General features: G+C 42.5%; 1 pseudogene; it reads left to right on the top strand.

Annotated features, from left to right (window-relative positions):
- Nucleotides 1-8,924: 8,924 nt before the first annotated feature.
- On the top strand, nucleotides 8,925-10,143 carry LOC127677802 (guanine nucleotide-binding protein subunit alpha-12-like; annotated as a pseudogene).
- Nucleotides 10,144-16,471: the final 6,328 nt, after the last annotated feature.

The raw sequence follows: 16,471 nt of genomic DNA, 5'->3' as shown, positions 1-16,471 counted from the left end.
CTTCCTTCCAAGGCCATGGTTTACTCTAGGCTTAATTGCCATCACCTCAGTAATCCATGTGTTTCTAACTGAGGGTTTCCTTTTCAAACCCTTCTCAGAAATGTCTCATCCTATCTCAAATATTCCTCAATCAGCAATATGAACCTTTAAAATGTACTGAGAAATAACTCCAGTTCTAAAGTGCAGTCAAAAGTTGTCCTGTCTTTGGTACAGGTGCATGAAATTACATCCAGGCAGAGCCTGCAGGGCAGGTTAATATGTGGATGTTTGTTAGGGGCTACACTCATGAAATCTTGTGCTTAGCTTTTTTAAAGCTGCCCCAAGATGACTTAACAGAGAGAGAGAGAGAGAGAGAGAGAGAGAGAGAGAGAGAGAGAGAGAGAGAGAGAGAGAGAGAGAGAGAGAGAGAGAGAGAGATGCAGTCCTCATGGTTCTGGCAAGAGTCTAGAGATCAGTTGGCAGAGGAAATTAAAATAAAATATTGGAGCCACCAATGTAAAGGCCCTCAGGCAGATTATGAGAGTCTCATTTCTGCACCAGTGTCACCAAGGGAGGATCGCTAATAGCCCTCTATAATCTATAAAATGAAGATTATGTCAGAACAAAATAAAATAGTCAAAATTGGTAAGGGTGTATGAAAATATAATAGATGTAGGTTAGTGCACAGAGCAAGGGCCTAATATCTTGTGCTTGTGTTCTTGATCGGCCCCACAAACCAGAAAAACACCTTTCTCAAAAAAATAGGGATGGATTAATGAATGTAGACCATAATACTGATTGAACAGGACCACATATCAGATTTTGGGAGCTGAGCCATGGATACAAACATCTATATTCATCAACTTCTAAAGCAAAAAACAAAAACAAACAAACAAACAAACAGAAAACCCAAATTACATGTAGCTTCTATGAAGTTGTAGGAAGTGTCCAGTGCTCATTTCTGATCAGGTCATTTTAGATATAAGAGTGTATATTGACTATTAATTTAATGGGTCCTATGTAAATTTTGTTGAACATTATAAGTTTAACAAATATCATAAAGAACATAAGAGTATGTGTCAACATGACCTTCCTCTGGGACAAGTCACTTTTCTGTGTCAGTGATTTGGCAGACACATTATAGCAGCAATCTGAACTAGGGAGCTGACATAGAACAAAATGTCTGTAGCTACACTGGTGGGTACACACATCAACATTAGAAAATCCAGGTCTCTGTCAGTGACTAGTCCTGTCCTATCATTCCTAGGAGCCCCACTTGTAAGCCTAACAACAGTAAAGTGGAAGCAGGATTATCTGAGGTGAAGGTTAGCCTGGGAGGCCAGGTAGAGGATGAAATGGAATTTTTTTTCCTATACTGATTTCCATAATGATTTTTTATTTATTTTTTTATTGGATATATTTTTATTTACATTTCAAATTATTTCCCCTTTTCTAGGCCCCCACTCCCCGCAAGTCCTGTAAGCCCCCTTCTCTTCCCCTGTCCTCCCACCTACCCCTTCTCACTTCTCCTTTCTGGTTTTGCCGAATACTGCTTCACTGAGTCTTTCCAGAACAAGGGGCCACTCTTCCTTTCTTCCTGTACCTCATTTGATGTGTAGATTATGTTTTGGGTATTCCAGTTTTCTAGGTTAATATCCACTTATTAGTGAGTGCATACCATGATTCACCTTTTGAATCTGGGTTACCTCGCTTAGTATGATGTTCTCTAGCTCCATCCATTTGCCGAAGAATTTCATGAATTCATTGTTTCTAATGGCTGAACAGTACTCCATTGTGTAGATATACCACATTTTTTGCATCCACTCTTCTGTTGAGGGATACCTGGGTTCTTTCCAGCATCTGGCAATTATAAATAGGGCTGCTATGAACATAGTAGAGCATGTATCCTTATTACATGGTGGGGAATCCTCTGGGTATATGCCCAGGAGTGGTATAGCAGGATCTTCTGGAAGTGAGGTGCCCAGTTTTCGGAGGAACCGCCAGACTGCTTTCCAGAGTGGTTGTACCAATTTGCAACCCCACCAGCAGTGGAGGAGTGTTCCTCTTTCTCCACACCCTCTCCAACACCTGCTGTCTCCTGAATTTTTAATCTTAGCCATTCTGACTGGTGTAATGTGAAATCTCAGGGTTGTTTTGATTTGCATTTCCCTAATGACTAATGAAGTTGAGCATTTTTTAAGATGCTTCTAGGCCATCCGAAGTTTTTCAGGTGAGAATTCTTTGTTTAACTCTGTACCCCATTTTTTAATAGGATTGTTTGGTTTTCTGGAGTCTAACTTCTTGAGTTCTTTGTATATATTGGATATTAGCCCTCTATCTGATATAGGATTGGTGAAGATCTTTTCCCAATTTGTTGGTTGCCGATTTGTCCTCTTGATGGTGCCCTTTGCCTTACAGAAACTTTGTAATTTTATGAGGTCCCATTTCTCAATTCTTGCTCTTAGAGCATACGCTATTGGTGTTCTGTTCAGAAACTTTCTCCCTGTACCAATGTCCTCAAGGTTCTTCCCCAGTTTCATAAGATATAAGAGTGTATATTGACCATTAATTTGATGGGTCCTATGTAAATTGTGTTGAACATGATAAGTTTAACAAATGTCATAAATAACATAAGAGTATGTATCAACATGACCTTCCTCTGAGACAAGTTAATTTTCTGTGTCAGTGATTTGGCAGGCACATTATAGCAGTAATCGAACTAGGGAGCTGACATAGAACAAAATGTCTGTAGCTACACTGGTGGGTACACACCTCAGCATTAGAAAACCCAGGTCTCTGTCAGTGACTAGTCCTGTCCTACCATTCCTAGGAGCCCCACTTGTAAGCCAAACAACAGTAAAATGGAAGCAGGATTATCTGACGTGAAGGTTAGCCTGGGAGGCCAGGTAGAGGATGAAATGGAATTTTTAAGACTCGGTTTCAGAGAAAACACTGAAACACACCCTCCATTCAAGGCCTCACCTACCAATGTTTGTCTATTTTAATGAACTTACCATTTTCTCTCTGCAAGTGTTTCTAGCTGGGAAGATGGAGAAGGGGAAATGTTCTTTCTTTTCTAAGGATTTTGTTCTCTCTTGCCCTGGGTTCACATTAAGGAATGAAGAAGGTTTATGGGACATATGGGGAGGGGGCATCTGGGAAAGGGGAAATGATTTGGAATATATACAAAGAATATAGAAAATAAAAATATTTAAAATAAAGAAATAATGAAAGTGGGTATCACCATCTGGACAACTGAGTATTATCCACTGCTGCTAGCATGATACAGTGCCAGTTACAATCTCTAGCTTTCCTGAGTGCCACTGCCACATCACCACATATCACGTGCTGAGGCCAAAACCCAGTGAACTTTTTGAGGGACTTGACAGACACCATCAGAGAGAGATCTACACTTCCTTGCCCTGAGAGTAAATGTGAACTTAGTGGGATATTTAACCATACATGTTTGTCCCACCCCCACATTTCTACATTCAATCCAGGGCAGAGTTCATGCACCTCTCTCCTAGCTTTATCTTGATATACTTCCCTAGTGCCCACATATTTTATAGATTTGGGTGTAGTCAAGCAATTGCTGCCCTCAGTAAGATGTGAAGAGTATCAATGTCAAGTGGCCACACTGTATTTGCTTCTACATGTACATTGTTGAAAATGGAGCATAAGTGAGGAGTGGGACACCAGCACTGATTCCTGGCCTTTGTGTGCCTAGACTGGTTCACAGGGAAGTTGGAAGGACACTTTGGGATCCCTGCAGGGACAGAGTGAGGTGCAATTGTCACTGAGAAGGCTGAGCAACACTCCTCAGGCCCCTCCTTTCAGGTAACAAACACCTTTTCTGTTCTACTTCTAGGGAGCTCCTTTTGAGGCCACAGAACTTGTCTAAACATGGTAAGGTCATGCAGAAAATTTTCATAAGGATACATTTTTTTCTGATAATTTTTTGTGCCATAGCATAACTGTAGCCAATTTGTCACTTGCTAGCCATCTATTTCATACTGTTGCTGTAACATGCCTACATGACCTTCATTTAAAACAAAAGAAAAAAATCTTGATTCAGACCAGGGTCATTCTATCCATGTTCCATGTTATGTACTGCATGTTTTGAGGATTTTAATCAGGAAATTTCACATCTATATCCTTGACCTAGTACCCATCAAATTTAAAGTCAACATGCATTATTATGTCTAAAATGGCTTGAGTCAGGGCCCTTTGCTTGTATGATGGTGCTCCCCCACCCACGCACCTTCTCCTCCCCTACTGCTTCAGCACTCCACTCCACTGGGGCATCAATCTTCCATGGGACTAAGGGCCTCCCACCTGTTGAGACAAGGCCATTCCATGCTGCAATGTCTCCTGCTCAGATTTGAGCTGTTGTCCTCATTGGTCCATCGTGGGGTGTGTATTCATTAAACCATCCCTGTTTAACTTAATTCACTGTTCCTGTGGTTTGTTGGGTGACTCCTGGACACCAACCCTTCCCTTCAGCATCCCCTAGGACAATGAGCCAAGATCAGGAATGTGATATCTTGGCCTAAAATATGTGACAAAAGGAATTGATAATTTATCCCTTGTGATAAGGATCAAGAGTCTCCTTGGTGCTTTTTGTCCTTGTTGGTCATGTGCAACAGCTTCAAGAGTCTAGTACTGGTTTTCTTTAAAATCATGGTGTTCTCATCATGATTTCTATAGCCGAGAGAACATTGTTTACTTATGTTGCAGTGTATTCATTATCATTGGAAACCCCAAGATTGTGTTGTTTACAGAATACATTTTGTATGGTGTAGCTCAGACCTAGCATAGACCTTTAATCTAAGAGATTTCTGTTTACTGTAAACAAGTACTTTATTGTCCTTTGGCTTAGCCCAAGTACACACCTTTATTGCAAGGCAAAAGAATGTTAACTCCAGTGAAAGAGACAGATCAAGGAACCAGTTGAAATAGAATCAATATAACTAAACAAAAGGAAGGTATTTAGGTTGAAAGATATTTAAAACAGTGTGGAGAGGGATAAAGAATACTTTCCTTCTGGGAGGGCAGCAGGGTTGCAAAGTCAGCTGAGGGCTTTCCCTGACTCTCTGACCTGGCAGGTTTTCACCCCAGCATCTGGCACCTGAGTCTTCATTGTTAAAATTAAATGGCTGGCATATGTGTATTGTTTTAAATGTATTTATTAATCATTCCATTGAATAGATCTCAAATGATATACCACTTCCTGGTTATGCCTCCAACAACCCCTCAAACCATATCTTCCCTTTCCCCCTCCCCTTTGCCTGTATGAGGGCACTCCACCACTCCCCCTTTCCTGCCTTACAGATTTAGCATCCCACTACCCTGGGGCATCAATCCTCCATATAAAGCCAGACACTCTGAAGCTAATAGAAAAGAAACTGGGGAAGAACCTTAAGGACATCGGTACAGGAGGAAGTTCCTGAACAGAACACCAATAGCTTATGCTCTAAGATCAAGAATTTACAAATGGGACCTCATAAAATTACAAAGTTTCTGTAAAGCAAAGGACACCATCAAAAGGACAGACAAATCGGCAACCAACAAATTGGGAAAAGATCTTCACCAACTCTACATCAGATAGAGTGCTAATATCCAATATATACAAAGAACTCAAGAAGCTAGACCCCAGAAAACCAAATAACCCTATTAAAAAATGGGGTACAGAGTTAAACAAAGAATTCGGATGGTGGAGAAGCATCTTAAAAAATGCTCAACTTCATTAGTCATTAGGGAAATGCAAATCAAAACAACCCTGAGATTTCATCTTACACCAGTCTGAATGGCTAAGATTAAAAACTCGGGAGACAGCAGATGTTGGTGAGGATGTGGAGAAAGAGGAACACTCCTCCACTGCTGGTGGGGTTGCAAATTAGTACAACCATTCTGGAAATCAATCTGGCAGTCCCTCAGAAAACTGGGCATGTCACTTCTGAAAGATCCTGCTATACCACTCCTGGGCATATACCCAGAGGATTCCCCAGCATGTAATAAGGATATATGTTCCACTATCTTCATAGCAGCCCTATTTATAATAGCCAGAAGCTGGAAAGAACACAGGTATACCTCAACAGAAGAATGGATGCAAAAAATGTGGTATATCTACACAATGGAGTACTATTCGGCCATTAGAAACAATGAATTCATGAAATTCTTAGGCAAATGGATGGAGCTGGAGAATATCATACTAAGTGAGGTAACCCAGTCTCAAAAGATCTATCATGGTATGCACTCACTAATAAGTGGATATTAGCTTGGAAAACTGGAATATGCAAAACGTAATCCACACTTCAAATGACGTACAAGAAGAATGGAGGAGTGGCCCCTAGTTCTGGAAAGACCCAGTGTAGCAGTATAAGACAAAACCAGAACAGGGAAGTGGGAAAGGATGGGTGGGAGAACAGAGGTAGGGAAGGGGGCTTATGTCACTTTCGGGGAGTGGAGAAACAGAAAAGGGGAAATCATTTGAAATGTAAATAAAAATATATCGAATAAAATTTAAAAACAAAAGAACTACAGGCAAAAAAAAAAATCCTCCACAGGTTCTCAGGGCCTCTCCTCCCATTTCGTCAGACAGGGCCATCCTCTGCTCCTATGTATCTGGAGCTAAAGATCCCTCCCTGTACACTCCTCTGTTTATGGTCTACTCACTGGGAACATTGGGTGATCCTGGCAATAGATGTTGTTCTTCCAGTGAGGTTGTAATTCCCCTTGACCCTTCAGCTTTTCCCCTAACTTCCCCACCAGTTTTCCAGACCTCAGTCTAATGGGAGGCACCAAGGGTAAGTTGCCTGCTAAAGTTCCCTAAGAACCTTCACAAGAGGTTCCTGTCTGCAAACATCTTTTGACCACACCATCAGTGTCTGGTTTGGTGTCTGCAATTATGATGGATCCCCATGTAGGGCAGTCCCTGGATGTCTCTTCCTTCTGTCTCTGCTCCATTTGTTGTCCCTGTTCTTTCTTTGCTGAGGAACATTTATGGGTTAAAATTTCAAAATGAGTGTGTGGCATCATCCCTTTAAGGAGGGGGGTCACAGGGTTAAATGTATGGAGGTGTTCCTATCCCCTGAAGGTGGTCTCTACAGGTTCTATTTTCCCCTTCTCTGCACATTTGGGCTAAAGTCCACCCCCTTGGGTCCTGGGAACCTCACGTTTCCCTGGTGTCTGGGTCCCTCCTGTGGCTAACCCAGTTCCTCATCCCCCCTCCTACATATTTTTGTTCCATTTCCAGATTCTCTTTACTTCTCTCCTATCCTCTCCAGTACCTAATACTGTCCCTTATTTCCTCCCTCACCTCTCTCCCTCCCAGGTCTCCTCTACCTCCACCTCCCACCATCATCCTGTTACCCCCTCAATGCAGGACTGAAGCAGCCATGCCCTGGTCTCCCTTCCTTCTAAGATCCATAGTGTCTGTGGGGGGTATCATGGACATTGTGAACTTTAGGGCAAATATCAACTTTTTAGTAAACACATACCATGTGTGTTTCTTTGTGTCTGGGTTACCTCGCTCAGGATATTTTCTAGATCGACCATTTGCCTGCAAATTGTATGAAGTAATTGGTTATTTAATTGCTTAGTAGTACTCCATTCTGTAACCGTACATTCTGTATCCATTCTTCCATAGGGACATCTGGGTTCTTTCTGGCTTCTGATTATTATCAATAAGGCTGCTATGAACATAGTGGACTAAGTGTCCTTTTTATATGTCAGAACAATTTTGGGTATATGCCCAGAAGTGATATAGCTGGGTCTTCAGGTAAAACCATTTCCAATTTTCATTGGAACCACCAGATTGATTTCTTCTTATTCAGAAGTAGAAACCACTGTTGACTTTGGAAGCATACTTATGATTTAAGAAGCATGTGTATGCTGCTCAGGAGGAACTAGTGGGAAAGATTACTAGGATATGCAATACTAGAAACCTGTTTTAGTTGGCCTTAAGCTGTGCACATGATCACACCTCTGTGCATCAGGCTTTTATCTGAGAGCTTCTTTCTCTGACAGCTCTCGAACTATTCTATTGGAGACTTGCATCTTTGACTGGGATCCTCAGATGCATACCCCAGAATGCTAGGGTGTTAGAGTCCACATCTGCCGATGGCCGTCATCCTCCCTGGAAGCCTGTCCTAAAGGACTGGGATTACACTTCACCAGGGGGATTTGAACAGGAGCAACTTCCTGACTGAGGGTTTCCTCCCATAGAATCTTTAAAAATAGAGTTGCTTCCTATTTGTCAGTTTTTGTGTCTTTTTTTTTTAATTGAATGAAAATATATAGGATACATTTTTTCAAGACTCACTTTGTGAATTTATATTTTTGTGTTGTTAACAGGAGACAGCTTTTTTACATATTCTAATTAGAAACATCTTAGAATGCTTCAATTTTCCCCCCTAACAATATAGCATACAGCAATGTCTTGCCCTTATCTCTTAAAGGACCCAAAAGTGCTTTAGCAAACTGCAGGAATAAATGAGGAATATTGTGTTTATGGGACAACAAATTATTGACCATAAATAATATATTCTCATCATTATCTATTTGAGACAAACCCGGAAGGGCCCAGAATTGAATTTGAAAAGTTAGTCTTCGCCTTCCCCTCCGCCCCTCAGCTGGCCAGGCGAGGGAAAGCCTCTGGGCAGCAGGGGTGAAGGTGGACACAGCCTGAGGAAGAGGCGGGCAGGGCAGAGTGTGATCAGGGAGAGCCATGCCAGCTGAGGGGTGTCCATGGCGTGAGGCCCCCAGTGGGACGCGGCCGAGGCCTGAGGAAGGCCATGTCTGGGTGGTGCAGACCCTCAGTCACTGCTTGCTGCCCTTAGAGGCCTTAGACTGGGAGTGCAGGGCAGGCACAGTGCATGACTCAAGCACCAGGCCAGGTGGCACAGCTGAGCAGCTGAGATGTCAATGCTGAGATGGGGCGGCTGGTCAGGATCCTGCTGCTGGATGCAGGCTAGAGCTGCAAGTCGACCTTTCTCAAGCAGATGTGTATCAACCATGGCCCGGAGTTGGAACAGAAGGCGCTGCTGGAGTTCCTCTACACCATCCATCTTCAACAACTTCCTTAAGATTTCTTTGATTTCTGCAGTTCCCCAACTGAGGCTTCCCTCTCAGAAGATTCTAGCTGTGGTCCTGAGACTCGAGACCCTCATGCCAGAACAGACAAGGAGGTATGCACTGGCTGCAAACTTAATGGCGAGGCCCAAGGCTGCTTATAGACCCTCGGGACAAGCTCAGCATTCCCTGGCAGCACTCCGAGAAGGAGAAGCAGCGATGTTTCTGATGGCCTTGAGAACAAGGCAGGCCTGCCTGTGGAGCCTGCCACCTTCCAGCTCCTTGTGCCAGTGCTGCGTGCACTCTGGAGAGACTCGGGGATCAGGGAAGCCTTCAGCTGCAGAAGCGAGTTACAGCTGGGTGAATCAGTGAAGTACTTCCTGGATAACTTAGATTGGATTTGCCAACTGAACTACTTCCCCAGTAAACAAGACATCCTGCTGGTTAGAAAGGCCACCAAGGGAATCATTGAACTTGACTTTATTATAAAGAAAATCTCATTTAAGATGATGGATGTGGGCGGCCAGAGGTTGCAGCACCAGAAGTGTTTCCAGTGTTTCCATGGGATCACATCCATCCTGTTCATGGACTCCTCGAGTGACTACGACCAGGTCCTCATGGAGGACAGGTGCACCATCCTGCTGATGGAGTCCATGAACATCTTTGAGACCATTGTCAACAACAAGCTCTTCTTCAATATCTCTTCATCCTCTTCCTCAACAAGATGGACCTCCTGATGGAGAAGGTGAAGTCAGTGAGTATTAAGAAGCCCTTTCCAGATTTCAAGGGTGACCTCTCAGAGCTGGAGGATGTCCAGCACTACCTAGTGCAGTGCTTTGACAGGAAGCACAGGAACTAATCAAGCCCCTGTTCCACCACTTCACCACTACCATAGACACCTGTCACCTGCATGGACCTGCAGTGGGCGAATCAAATCCACACCATCCAATCAATACCTGGCCCAAGAATGCTGGACTACCAGCCACATCAGCGAACTCCGGGCAAGAGGACATTGGAGTGTCAGTGCTAGCTACTGAATCCCGAACTGTGAAACTACTGAATCCAAGCCATCATTCTGTTGTTGATCTGTAAAACCTGAGAACACAGCTTTCTCCCTCCCTCTAGAAACTCCTCCTTGCTGACACAACTTAACCAGGGTTCAGGTGTTTACAGACACACACCTGTGCTCCCATTAATGACAGAAACACAGCCCCAGCTGGTCTGTCTTGCAGACGACTCTTCCCTCTGACATTCAGGTCCTCACTGAGACACACTAAGTCGGAAGCTTAGCCTCACATTAAGCTGTAGAGGGGCAAACAATGCAGCTAAACTCAGAGTGGCCAAGCTCAGTCCTCAGAGCCACCTCGCAAAGTGAACACACTGCCTTTAAGACCATTCCAATGCCTTCTGAGTCTCTGTGCTCAGGCATATCAGGATGAGCAAAGAGGTTGGGTCAGGGGTTCACTCTCCCTACTGTAGAGAACAGGTAGGAGCTGTGACCCTGCCTTAGTGCCCCAGCAGCCACTCTCCATGGCTCCATGCCCAGCCTGCTGTGGTGTGGGAAGGTGGCCTCTGAAGCTGCTCTGGCCAGCCTGTGCACACATAGTGGTCCTCTTTACCCCTTCTCCTGTCCCTCCACAGCCCATGGCAAAGATGCATAACCAAGTGCCTTGTAGGTTGTCTTACTTGATGGTGGCCTGTAGTGTCCCCTGTCCGGGGCTCTGAAAGTGGCCAGAGATGCTCTGTAGGTCTAGAGCATCTTCAGTCTTGTCCTCTTCCTCCTCCTCCTCCTCCTCCTCCTCCTCCTCCTCCTCCTCCTCCTCCTCCTCCTCCTCCTCCTTCTTCTTTTTTGGTTTTTTGGAGACAGATTTTCTCTGTATAGCCTTGGCTGTCCTGGAACTCACTCTGTAGACCAGGCTGGCCTTGAACTCAGAAATCCACCTGCCTCTGCCTCCCAAAGTGTTGGGATTACAGGTGTGTGCCACCACCAGTTGGCCCCAGTCTTGGCTTCTTGGTGGGCCCCAGCCACACACTGTTCAGGAGCAGCCCTGGGCTCTGCACACCATCCTCACCATTGCCTTCACACAGCATGCTCTGCTCACAGAGTGTCTGGCAAGCTGCTTTCTGTCACTATGCACACAAAGCCAGTTGGCAGCCTTCTAGCCCTGGTCCATGAGTGTGCAGAAGGCCATCCTGCCTGCTTCATAAGTCATCACAAGCTGAGGAGATGTGGCCAGGTTAGTACGAGGGACCAGCAACCTTTGGGTATTTCGGGTCCACACACAGGGAGCAGCCCTCACCAGGTGCCCCTTGTATCTGTCAGTGCTGAGACTCCAAACAGACACAATCTGTCCAGCTGCTGCTGGGCCACTGGGACCTAGTTGAGTGTGGGGTTGCCAGGGAGAGCGCTGTCCTCTGATAGCCTGCACATATGTACCAATCTCTGAAAGCTGGCAGCATGTGAGTAGCAAGATGTGAACCTCAGCTGAGCAGAATGCAGGTGAATGGGCAGAGGCCACCTCCCCTGGAGCTGAGACTGACAGTCCTCTCTGGCAGGACACCCCACTCTGTGATCTGTGAATTGGTGCAATAGGAAGACAAGGTCATTTACATGTTTCTACATGTGGATTGTAGTCAGGTTTTCTCCCAGACCTTAGGATTTTGTATTATTATTATTATTTTAATTTTAATTTCACTGTTACCCTTCACTATTGTCCTTTTTGTTGCAGTGTTGGAAAAGCAGAAGTTATTTGTGCCTCATCTATTACTACAAAAAATTAAATAAATGTGGCAATAAATGTCCTAAAAAGAAAAAAAATGAAAAATAAAAAAAGAAAAAATTAAAAAAAAAGAAAATCTAGTCTTTATGTTACATACAAATTGATGCAACAATTGATGCTCTCTGGTAAATAAAGATAAATATGACGTATAACTGCCCTCTAGTGGCCACGTTGTGTCAACTACACCATTTGAGGCTGACCTGAACCTCAGCTCTGATCCCAGACACTGTAAACAGTTAAGCAAGCCTGGAATGGGGTGAGTCTGTTCTTCCTGCTTTAGGAGCCAATCAGAGGTTACCAAGGAGAGCCAATGAGAGACTGTCAAGCAGATGCTAGTGCTTAGACACTATCCTTTCACCTTTGTTTCATCTTGAGGAAAGAAGGTGATCTGAGTGGTGAATTGCTTTGGAATTTATTGAAACTTCCTTTGTCTCAGTTCTGTGGTCACTTGATGAATGTACTATTTTCTTTTTTGTATTCGTGTGTGAAACTTTCCATCTAACAAGGCAAGTTTAAATACTAATTGGGTAGCTCCACCTTCTCATAAGCTTCCTTTATTCCTGACATCGTTTTTCTGACACAGGCAAGATAGACTTGTCCTCTTTAACATTGATTCATTGCTTCTTACTGTGCTGACATTTTTGCCCCTGTATTTACAGTGACTGCCACTGCCTTCAGATCTTGTTTATCAGCTACCAATTTCCCTTTTATCGATTGTTTCAGGAAATAATTTATTTGGTCTGTGTCTCTTTGTTTCTGTCTCATATGCATGCGTGCACACACATGTGAAGACAGAGTCCATGTTGGGCTCCCTCTATAACACCCACTTTCCCTTTAGATACAGGGTCCTACTTCGGAGCTATTGCCTGCCATTTTAGCTAGAATGGCTGGCCAGCGAGCCCTTGGCATCCACAGTGTCTTTTTCCCCTTGGAGATGTCATCATCAAGTGTGTCATGTTAAATCCATGCCTGTTTTAAAAATTATTCTGCCTTCTCTTGTCCGAAACTATATCTCAATAGTTTTGCTGCTTCCTATTTGTTCTTTAGCAAACAGGATATGAAGTGTTGTGTTACTGTTGGGTTTGATATTCATGTTGCTTCATGCATCTCTGGTGGATTGCTTTTAGCTAGTGTGTGTGTGTGTGTGTGTGTGTGTGTGTGTGTGAGTGTGTGTTTTGAGTGTGTGTATGTGTGTTCCTGTGAGCATTTGCCACATGTATTCAGTTGTACATGGAGTTCAGAGGAGGGCATCAGACTCCTCAGAGCTGGACTTCATTGTGTGCCAGTCATGTGTGTGCTAGGAATTGAACTCAGGTCCTCTTTATTTGAAGGGTCCCAGATAAAGGTTTTTAGAACATTATAAAGTTAACAAACATCATACAGAGCACAACAGGATGAGATCACCATGACCTTGCTCTGAGTCAAGTTACATTTTCTGTGTCAATTATTGGATATTACAGCAACAATCTGAAATAAGGGACAGACATGGAACAAAATGGCTGTAGCTATACTGGTGGGTACAGGCCTCAGCATTAGAAAACCCAGGTCTCTTTCAGTGACTAGTGCTCTCCTAAGGGTGCTAGGAGGTGCACATGATATTTTTCCAGATTCATTCTTGAGATACTTGAAAATCTTGTCCTATAGGTCTTTCATTGCTTGCTTAGACTTATACCAAGATACATTTTTATTAATCCTGGGTATTGTAAGATGCGGCTTTCCTAATTCTTTTCAGATTTTTATCACTCACTAAAGACAGTTTCTTACGTTTTTCAGTTCATTGTGTATCTAGAGAGTTTCTTGTACATGTTTATCAGCTGTAGTTCTATGGGACATCTTTAGGAATCACTTATGAATACTATCATATTATGTGCAAATAGCAGTTCTTTGACATTTTCCTTTACCTTTTGTATCGCCTTGATGTAGTTTGGTTTTCTGATTGCTATAGGTAGATATTCATGGATTAAGTTGAATAGATAGGAAGAGAAACCTTTTCCTGGCCTTGATTTTAGTGAAATAAATTTAAGATTCTCTCCACTGATTTTGATGTTTTCTATAGACTTGATGTTTATTGCTTTTATTATGTTCAGTTATGTGCCTTGTATCCCTGTACTACAGTACTTTTAATATAACAGGGAGTTCAACTTTTGTCAGTGATCTTTTCGCCATCTAATGAGATGATCATGTGCTTATATATTTCAGTGTAGTTTTGTTAGAAGGAATCGATGGATTTTCCTATATTGTACAATGCTTGCATTCCTGAAATGAAGACTGCTTAACAATGGGAAAGGATATCTTTAGTGTGTCCCTGGATTCTGTATGTCCATATTTCATTCACTATTTTTACATCAATGTTCAAAATGTAAAGTGGTCTGAATTCCGCATTCATGTTGAATCTTTGTGTTTTAGGTATCAGCTTACCATGGCTTCAGAGAATGAGCATGGCAATATTCCTTCTCTTTATATTCTTTGGAATAGGTTGAAGAGTGTTGGCATTAACAGCTTTTTCAAACTGGTAGAATGAGACACCAAAACCATTTGGCCTTGCCCTGTTTGTATTGGGAGCCTTTTGATGACATTTACTATTTCCTTAGGGATTATAGGATTACTTAGTTAATTTAGCAGATCTAGGTTAAACTTGGATAATTGCTATCTGTCTAGAACACTATCTATTTCATTTAGATTTTCCAGATTAATGTTTGCATCTGGTAGCGTTTATCGAACAAACCACAAACTGTTGTGAGAACCCATGTGTGAGTGTGAGACCCAGGTCACATGCAAGGTCTAAGATGTTCAAAGAGACCCCACAATAAGATAAAACATGTAGTGTGACCTAAGTCTAGGATCTGCTTGTTTCCAGTGTGCTACTGATGACCCTTTCTCCATCAGGATCAGATCATAAAAGCCAGAGCACCTAAGGTAGAGAGTAACAGAAGCCTCTCTACCCTGATGCTCTATAGGCTGAGCTAAAAGCCCTGGTTCACCTCTAACTGTTTGTGGACCCACTTGACCACTTCCTCCATATTTTAACACTCTGACTAACCTACAGTATCAGTTAGTCAGTTCCATTCAAAAACTAAAACAGTCACATGGAAGAAACTATCCTCACTATACTCACAGATCTTCTATGACAAAAGTGCAGCTTTGCCTGTCCCTCTTAGGTTCCACATTTGCACAGTCATGCTCTCCATCAGAAACATAGCCACAGCTGCAGTCTCCACTCACTGTGGCTGCCCTTGAGCTTCCTGCCAAAACTTCTTAGATTAAGATCTGTTTCTTGTTACCAAGATGGATTCATTATCCCATTACAGACTACAGGAGGCTAGTCTCAATTCTGAAGTTTACAGATATGTCTAGTCTACATTGTCATCCTAGATTAGAGGTGAAAACATTTTCAGTAATATTGAAAAGAAGGGATATTGGGGCATAAACCTGAAGACACAAAGAGCAGTGGTCCTATCAGAGACCAGCTTTGATGCCTGGCCCACAAGACAATTAGCACGTGCAGCTAAATCCCCTGAACCTACACATCTCCTGAGATTTCTCCACTCAGTTGGCCGTGATCCAGTCCACATAATACAGCAGAAGTGATGTGGAAGGTAAAAAGCCACCCGCAGGAGATGTGGGGATGACTCACTGGTTAGAGCATCTACTGCACTCAGAAGATCCACAAGATATCTAACAATCATCTACAACATGGAAAGTTATTCCTTCTTGTGTCATCTGACTGGACTTCACTAAGGAAGGGACACAGACCTACAGAAGTAAAAACACCCAATTCTAATAAATAATAAAAAGGAATCTAAACAGCAACAACAAAAACACAGAAAATATCTGGTCAATGATAAAATGTCTGGTCATCTATCATAAGTTACTTTTGGGCAAGTGTATACAAAGGCCACTATCTCTATTCTGTGATTATCACTTATGCTCTCTTGCAACAAAAGCTAAGGCACATGCCTCTGTGATTCCTTATTCCTTATGTATTCATTTGTGAATGTGGTAATTTTCCCAGCAGCTGTACATCAAGTGATAGTACATTACTCAATAACAGGTACACAGGGCCAATAAGAAATGTCTGCAATAGAGTGCTATATTCTAGTAGTAGGAGAATACATGACAACATGGATAAGGTATCACACATCGTAAAGTATTTATCCATGGGGGAAGACATATTATCCATAAAAAAGACCATTGTCTCGTATACCATTGTAGGCTTTGAATTCAATCTGTAGCCCAGAAGTCCTGGAGCTTACAGAGATTCATTTCTTCTTGTGAGTTCTATATCTACTGGACAGGATAGTATAAAAACTTGAAAAGGAACATGGTTTCAAAAACGATGAGTATCTAAAAAATTTTTATTTTTCAGAAATACATAAGAAAATGGGTTTTAATTGAAAATTACAATGAAAAGTGAAAAGCATAAAGAAAAATTAAAAGCAATAACAATAATTTATAATATCCATAATATCAATATAATAACATTAATTTATAATATAACAAATAGTAAAGCAACAAAAAGCCAAACATCAACCAAAACTCTAACAGCCTGTTTTTTCTCTTGGACACAGACTGGCAGGTCAGTCACCTCAGTTCTCTCCCAAAGGGTGGTGTCAGCACAGGAAGTGAATAACATACTGAAT

This window comes from Apodemus sylvaticus, chromosome 2 (genome assembly GCF_947179515.1).
Source record: "Apodemus sylvaticus chromosome 2, mApoSyl1.1, whole genome shotgun sequence".
Classification (NCBI taxonomy): domain Eukaryota; kingdom Metazoa; phylum Chordata; class Mammalia; order Rodentia; family Muridae; genus Apodemus; species Apodemus sylvaticus.
This window is presented reverse-complemented; position numbering and strand designations above follow the sequence as displayed.